The following is a 9061-nucleotide window of genomic DNA, read 5'->3' as shown; positions in this document are numbered from 1 at the left end:
CAGCTTCATTTCTAGCTTAATGGGCCCCTTTGCATTAGTGTCTTTAGATCTTTTAAGAAGTAAATATCCAGGAGTTCCTGCTGTGGCTCAGCAGTAACAAACCCGACTAATATCCGTGAGGACTTAGGTTCGATCCTTGGCCTTGCTCAGTGGGTTAAGGATCCGGCATTGCCACTTGCTGTGGCTGTGGTATAGGCCAGCAGCTACAGTTCTGATTGGACCACTGGCCTGGGAACTTCCATATGCCATATGGAAGTAAACATACAACAAAATTAACTCTGTGTGTGTGTGTGTGTGTGTGTGTGTGTGTGTGTGTGTGTGTGTGTGTTGCTAATAATTCAATGAGTTTTAACGCCTTTGTAGATTCATGCAAATGCCACCACTACCAGGATACAGAACAGTTCCATCACCCAGGGAACTTCCTTATGCTGTCCTTTGAGTATCCAGTTTTTGTTTTAAGGCCTTAAACTCATAAAAATCGGTAGGGAAAATTAAGGTCTATAGAAAAATTCAGAATGATAACCTGTGTTCAATATTTGAAGGAAACTGTCATTCAGGACTTTATTGCTTCTTCAGAATGAGGACAAGTTCTCATGATCCCAAGTTCTTTTTCTTTTTTTTTTTTCTTCTTCATTATGACTGCACCTGCAGCATATTGAAGTCCCCACTCTAGGGGTCACATATGTGACCTATGCCACGGCTTGCAGCCACGTCTGATCCTTAACACACTGAGCGAAGCCAGGGATCGAACCCCCATCCTCATGAATTCCAGTTGTGTTCTTAACCTGCTGAGCAACAACAGGAAGTCTGTCATGATCCCAAGTTCTAAGTGAGGTCTTAGGCTGTCTTCCCAGGCAAGCTGGCTGAGCCCTTCCCTCCTCCTCAGACACCAAGAGCTACGGAGCTCAGGAAAAACATCCTTGTCTTCAGTAGGAACTTGATGACTTAAAGTTACATCCATCACACCCCTTCTTTTGAGTATAACTCATAGGAATCTGAAATCATGAGGCTATAGCTATGAGATTTCTGAAAATGCACTGTCAGTGTGGTCATATTCATTAAACTTCAAGCTGTAATTATCTGGGGTTGTAGAATAAGTACGTGCACACACACATACACACACACACACACACACACACAATTACTTCACAACAAAATACACATATAAAGAATAAACTGCAAGAAAAACCAACACTCCAAGTGCACTTTGAGTTAAAAAATGAAAAAAATATTTATATTTTAGAATATATGGGGTGGGGTGGGGGGTTTGGGCAGAGAAAGCAACTGATAAAGCCAAAGAGAAAAATGAGCTGTTTTAGCTTTAAGAAATTCACAATGCTCCTATGTTTCATGGGTTTGTTGAACTTTTCTGAACACTCAGACAATATTCTTGTCAAATAATTTTAACAGTTGAAATTCTGCTTCATTCAAGTAGGGAGGTTGCCACTAACACAAGTGTTAGCTCATGGGCTGTGCCTCTCTGTGGACACCGTTTTCAAGGAGGGAAATGTCACCTTGGGGGCTGTCAGAGATCAAGGGTTTGTAGGCTTCTAGAGGAGAATAAGTGTGTGGGAATCATTTGGATTTTCATTCTGCCTCTTCCACTCACAGCAGCGGTGTGACTTTGAGCAGGCAGCCCAACCTCTCTGAGATTAATACCGTCATGTTAACAAGGGAAATAAATCATGTATATTTTATGGGGTGATTTGAAGGAAATAACAAGATCTTGTACATAGAATATCTGCTACACAACAGGTGTTCAGTGAAGGTGATTTTTGCTTTTCTTTTCCCCGTTTAATCCATCCTTCTGCCTCTAAACAGAACACTCTCCAAACTAGGTCAGTCAGAATTTATCAGTCAGAGTTTTTAAGCCCATGAAAGAAAAAAGCTTGTTTAATCTTTCTCTTAACTCATCCCAGGACTTGTAACATTCTCTGGCAGGAAATGATTTTCAGGACTAACTTAAAACAACTAAAACCAACCTAAGACAATTTTCGTTTTTGGAGTAATTTCACTATAGCATTGTCAGCAGGAAAGGAGAGTAGCAGGCTGGGGCTACCCGGATGTTGTGGACAAGGAAAGTCTGGATTATATTGTAGTAATACACAACTCCAAACCTCAGCAGTGTTTTGCAGTAGTTTCTCATTCTTCCCCCTCCAAAAGCATGTATTGACAGAGTTCCTGTTGTGGTTCAGTGGGTTAAGAACCCAAATAGTATCCATGAGGATATGGGTTCAATCCCTGGCCCCGTTCAGTGTGTTAAGGACCCAGCATTGCTACAAGCTGCAGTGTGGGTTGAAGATGTGGCTTGGATCTCGCGTTGCTGTGGCTGTGATGTAGGCTGGCAGCTGAAGCTCTGATTTGACCCCTAGCCTGGGAACGTCCATATGCTGCAGCTGCGGCCATTAAAAAAAAAAAAAAAAAAAAAAAGATGGATTGATACAGCATAGAAGCGTGGATGGATGAAAAGATAAATGATCATGCAATCGCAGTAAAATGTTAATTGTGAAATTCTGGCGATGGATATGTGGATTTCTGCTGTGCAGTTCGTTCAACTTTTCTGTGTATATTTCAACATTTTTCATGATGAAAGTTTAGGGAGAAAAGTTTATTTCTTACTGATGCCAAGAGTCCAATAAAAGTTGGCTAGGGTTCTGCTCCATGTCTTCTCACTTTGGGATGCAGGGTGATGGATCATCTAGAAAGTGGCTGGTTGCCATGGCAAAGGGAGCCTGTGCTCTGCTAAGGATTGCACCGAGAGTTGGCTCTTTCACCCTGGAAGCGACACATGTCCCTTGTGTCTGGGACTACTCTCATGTGGCCCTACCCCAGTCATGAAAGTGCCATCCTGTCACATGCCTAGACAGGCGAGGGCTAGAAACATTTGGTGGGCAGCACAAAATGATTACCAGGACATAAATAGTCTCCTTAAAAAGGACTGCACACCTTAACACTGTTATCATGAATAATACGGACAAGACAAGGCATCTCTACTTCACGAATCATCAGAGAGAAAACTCCTATGCTTTTTCTTTCTCATCCACTTGCCTTCTTTCAGTCTCCTTTAAGGGGAGTAAATCTAACCCATTAAAGGCTAATATATTCCAAACATCTTGCTGGCTTTTTGTTTTGTTTTGTTTTGTTTTTGTCAGCCTGTCAGCTAGCCAGCTAGCTCTTTCTAGAATCTCATCAGTGTTTTATTGAGTCAGCTCATTTTCACTGAGTCAGTCAGAGTACGTGGAAACCATCCAGAGGACTTAAGAAAAGCAGAAGTTAGATGGAGGCTGGTGGTGCTTTTCCGAAATGGGGTCATGAAAGAAAATATTTGAATAAACACAATTTCAAAATTATTCTCGAGTCCACATTTTAGAGGAGTCAGGAAAGACTTCATAGCTGAGGTGACATTTAAGTTGGCACTCGAAGGCCTTTACTAGGTAGAAAATGGAGCAGGGCATGCCAAGTAGACAGAACAGGCCGTGCAGTGGCGAGGAAACTATCCCTGTTCTGAATATCTGAAGGAGAATTAGAAATCCACTGTGACCAGAGGCTAGAGGGCCTGTCAGGATTACTGTTCAAGCATGAGGATGGGGTCAGCAAATATTGCTGTGTTTTTCATTTTTCAGCAAATGGGGAATGGAATACCATACTTATTTGGTTTATTTTTGGGGTAAATTTTAATTGTAATTTTTTAACATTTTTATTGAGGTATAGTTGATTTACAGTGTTGCCTTAGTTTTAGGTTACAGTAAAGTGATTCAGTTATATATATATTTGGACCTTTATGCTAAGGGTCCAAAAGTGTGTGTGTGTCTATATATATATATATACTTTTCATTATAGGTTGTTATAAGACATTGAATGTAGATATTCAAGATATTAAATACATTCCCTGTGCTATACAGTAGGATCTTTTTGGATTTCTATTTTGCATATAGCAGTGTGTTTATGTTAATCCTGAACTCTAACTTTCTCTCTCCCCTGCTCTTCCCCTTTGCTAACCATGTTTGTTTCCTTTCTTTGTGAGTCTATTTCTGTTATGCAAATAAATTCATTTGTATCATTTTAAAATTCTTTCATTTAAAAAAAATTTCTTTAGGGCTGCACCCTCAGCACATGGAATTTCCCAGGCTAGGGATCTAATCAGAGCTGCAGCTGCTGGCCCACTCCACAGCCACAGCAACGCCAGGTCTGAGCCATGCCTGATGCTACACCACAGCTCACAGCAATGCCAGATTCTTAACCCACTGAGTAGGGCCAGAGATCAAACCTGCGTCCTCATGGATACTAGTCAGGTTCGTTACCCCTGAGCTGCAACAGGAACTCCTGAATCCTTTTTTTTAGATTCCGCATGTAAGTGATATCATATGTGATTTGCCTTTTGACAGACTTACTTCACTTCGTATGATCATCTCTAGGTCCATTCGTGTTGCTGCAAATGGCATTACTTCATGGAACACCATACTTATTAAGAAAGACATTAAATTAGTCTGAACTAATGCCCTAACCATAGTTTATGACTTCAAAAAGAAAAGGTTTGGAATTCCCATTGTGGCGCAGTGGAAACGCATCCAACTACTAACCATGAGGTAGTGGGTTCAATCCCTGGCCTTGCTCAGTGGGTTAAGGATCTGGCATTGCCATGAGCTGTGTGTAGGTCGCAGACACAGCTTGGATGCTGCCTTGCTGTGGCTGTGGTATAGGCCGGTGACTACAGCTCTGATTCAACCCCTAGCCTGGGAACCTCCATATGCCATGAGTGTGGCCCTAAGAAGCAAAAAAAAAAAAAAAAAAAAAAAAAAAGAAAAGAAAGAAAGAAAGAAAAGATCCCCTTCAAGTGATTTGCTCTGTAGAGTGCTACACGTTTCAAGCTGAATACCGAGTCTCCAGAAATGGAAGACTTCAATCTATTGACAATAATTTGAAGTCATATGTATGTATATATATAATATATATATATATATCCACAGAAATTTTCTGTGGGAAAAGAATTTGATCTACTAGACTACAAACAAATGAAGGCAAATCCACCAGTTTGAAAAAATAAACACTGCAGGAGTGTGGGCACATGATGAAGTCACTTTAAATAAAATGTGTCCTGAAGAAAGTGGTGAGAAGGAAGGTGTCTTGCATGTGCCTATGACTTAATTCTAACACACTTTGCGAGTGGATGGTATTGTCTGTCACCATTCCACACACGAGAAAACTGAGGATCGAATAAGGTAGATTCTTATAAAATTAGCTGTTTAAACACCACAGGAGTTCTACTGTGGCACAATGGGTTAAAGATCTGGCAAGGTCACTGCAGTAGCTTGGGTTGCTGCTGTGGCATGGATTCCATCCCTGGCCCAGGAACTTCTACATGCTGCAAGTGTGGCCAAAAATAAAATAAAAAAATAAAATAAAACTAGAGCACAGATTTTAGCTGTTATTTCAAGTCTGTGCATAGAATATCCTTTTAAACAGCTTCCGTTTTTCTCCTTGCATTTTTGAATGGCTTTGTTTCAAAATGCATTTTGCCCTCTGTGTCTTTTTTCTTTTTCTTTTCTTCTTTTTTTGTCTTTTTTTCCTTCTTATGATCACACCTACAGCATATGGAGGTTCCTGGGATAGGGATCCAATCGGAGCTGCAGCTGAAGCCTACTGGTCCAAGCCACATCTGTGACCGCAACACCAAATCCTTTACACACTGAGTGAGGCCAGCAATTGAACTCACATCCTCTTGGATACTATGTTGTGTTCTCAACCTGCTGAGCCAAAACGGAACTCCAACCCTTTGTGTCTTTTTAACAAAATATACCACATAATAATGTTATGTGTCAGAGTTAATTTTATACACATTAACTTAGGTCATCCTCACACCCAGTCTTTAAGGGAAATACTGCTATTGTCTCCATTTTCCAAATGAGAAAGTTGAAGCAAAGAGATATTAAGTGACTTGCCTAAGGTTACACAGTTAAAAAGTGGTTGAAACAGGATTTGAATTGAGGCATCTTGGCTCCAGAATGTGAACTCTTAAACACTAGGTCATGATGAAACTTTTCTGAAGATAACAGATCATCTTCTTAAATAAATTGGGGCCATGATTATGTATATCATTTTTTTTTTTTACTTGATAACCACAGAAATTACTGTGGTTTAGTTCAGGATCGTGTCCCTAAGCATAATACCTTTTGACTTATTTTATATTCTTTCAACATTTTTTTCCTTTGTCCTCTCTCTGTGGAAAAAAAACCTATTTTTAATATATCTACCTCTACAAACTGGCTTCTTTCCTCTAATTATTCTGCTTCCAGTTTCCTAAGAGCCAGATCACCCTATAAGTTAGAACTGCTTCTAAAATACAAGTCATGGAATTCCTGTGGCTCAGAGGTTATGAATCCGCCTAGTATCCACGAGGAGGTGGGTTTGATCCCTGGCCTTGCTCACTGGGTTGAGGACAAAGTGTTGCTGTGGCTCTGACATAGGTTGAGGATCTGGCATTGCTGTGGCTCTGACATAGGCTGGCAGCTATAGCTCCAATTCAACCCCTTGCCTGGGAACTTCCATATGCCATGGGTACAGCCCTAAAAAGACAAAATAATAATAATAATAATAATTATTATAATAAAATAAAATAAAACGTGAGTCATGAGGCCTTAAGAGAAGACCCAAGCCTTTAGTGAGTGGTCTCTGACATTCCCCTTTTGACATGTTTTCTGTTTCAACTGGGATCCAGGTAGTTTAGATGGCTGGATAAGTGACTTCTCAAGAAGCATGGTGTCACAAAATATAAATTCAAGGCATTTCTCCTCTTCCACCTGTTCCAAAGTGTTTCAGTCATCATCATAATTAGAAGGATGGCCTAGTTCCTCGAGCTTCTGGGTAGCCATCTGATGCTTAGACGTGGGGAGACATGGCTATAACTTGCATAAAAATAGCCCTTCCAGATGGCTAAGGGGCAAAGTTACAACTCAGCAGCTTGATATAGCTGAGTACTCGAATTTGGGAGTAGGAGGAGAGCTATGCCGAGAAATAGCCAGAGAGACCGGGCTTGAGTCCAATCCTAAGTAGAAGAGTAGATGCCAGGAGAGATCACTTAATGTGGCAGATTAGCTGTTAAGATTTCCTGTTTACTTCATCTCCGTCTCCTCTCCACCTCCCTTGATTCAACCTTACCTCTTGGCCCCAAGGAGCACGTGCGCGCGCACACACACACACACACACACACAGATTTTAAACAAAAGGAGCATAAAGTAGAGGTACAAACCGTAATTCTTAATGTGCTTTAGAATTCCACTGGCTGAACTCATCTTAGACACAAGCAGAATGGTGGGAAGCCCTTGGACTCACCCAGCACATCTTTGGGACCGGGTTGCTCCAGCTTCTGGGCCAGGGCTCATCTTCCTGTTCTTCTGTGTGAGGGTGTATCCAGTGACATGGCCATAGTCCCGCCCGCCCTGCCTTGAGTCATTCCAAACTCAAAAATGGAAGCCTCTAGTAAAATAAAGAAATAAACTATAGAAAATGGCAGAAGTCATGATATTGCTTCCACCTCTCAAAACAAATACTAAAGCTCTGATGGATGAGTCACTAGCTTGAAAGCTCTCTCTCTTTTTTTTTTTTTTTTTTTGTCTTTTAAGGGCTGCACTCGCGGCACATGGAGGTTCCCAGGCTAGGGGTTGAATCGGAGCTGTAGCCACCGGTCTGCACCACAGCCACAGCAACACGGGATCTGAGCCACATCTGTGGCACGGCAATGCCAGGTCCTTAACCCACTGAGTGAAGCCAGGGATCGAACCCAAAACCTCATGGTTCCTAGTTGGATTCATTAACCACTGAGCCACGACGGGAACTCCGAAAGCTCTTTTTTTAGGGCCACACCTGAGGCATAGGGAAGTTCCCAGGCTAGGGGTCAAATCAGAGCTGCAGCTGCTGGCCTACACCACAGCCACAGCAATGCTAGATCCGAGCCCAGTTTGCAAACTGCACTGCAGCTGTGGCAATGCTGGATCCTTAATCCACTGAGCAAGGCCAGGGATCAAACTTGCATCCTCATGGATACTAGCAGGGCTCTTAACCCGATGAAGCACAATGGGAACTCCTTGAAAGCTCCTTTTTCCCCAAATGCAAGTATTTACTCACCAAATGTTTCAATAGGCTAAAATATGTAGTTTTCTCATTTTCTCACCTTCTAATAAACTCTACAGTTCCACTGGATATTCTGGAAGAAAACATAGGCCTCTGTCCACAGTAAATCCATTGCTTTAAAAATCTCAATGTTTAAGTAATCGAATGTTGGCCTTTAAAATATATAATGGATTAATGCTTATATTTAGCAGCAGTTGTAACCGTTACCATTATTTTTGAAAAACAAGCAAAAGGAGAAACATACCTCTCTTTTAACACCGATGATGATTAGCCCAAATCCAAGGTGTTGCTGTTCCCTGCTGGCAGCACAGCCTCATTGCAGGTAAATAACAGAGGTGCAGGTTTGGTGCCAGTCTTTCGAAATCATTTCTACAATAAATTTTTTGCAGTAGTCCCATTAACCTTGCATATTTTTATATTTATTATTATTTTAATTTTAATTTTCAATTTTTTTATTACTCAGATGAATTTATCACATCTGTAGTTGTATAATGATCGTAACAACCTGATTTCACAGGATTTCCATCCCACAGCCCAAGCACATCCCCCCCACCCCCAACCTTGCATATTTTTAAATTTTTTTTTTTCATTTTATGGCCACACTTGTGGCATCTGGAACTTCGTGGGCCAGGGACTAAATCTGAACCACAGCTGTCACCTATGCTGCAGCTGTAGCAATGTGGGATCCTTTAACCTACTGCACCAGGCCAGGGATTGAACCCACACCTCTGCAGTGACCCCACCCGCTGCAGGTGGCTTTAACCCACTGCTCCACAGCAGGATACATGGAGGGTTTACAGGGAGGAAAAAACAAATCCCCAACTAACTTTTTCCAACCCGCTAGGATTAGTGCTTCCCAAGTAAAAAATTACAATATTGTTGCAAAGTGGTGAGTTACTTTTCAAGGGAATGTTTCTTTCCTTCTTGGGGAATT

Source organism: Sus scrofa, chromosome 3, assembly GCF_054392235.1.
Source record: "Sus scrofa isolate SSC_HxYL_T2T_F1_AM1 chromosome 3, Sscrofa_HxYL_maternal_Yorkshire_Landrace_v2.0, whole genome shotgun sequence".
NCBI lineage: Eukaryota > Metazoa > Chordata > Mammalia > Artiodactyla > Suidae > Sus > Sus scrofa.
Note: the sequence above shows the minus strand (reverse complement) of the source record.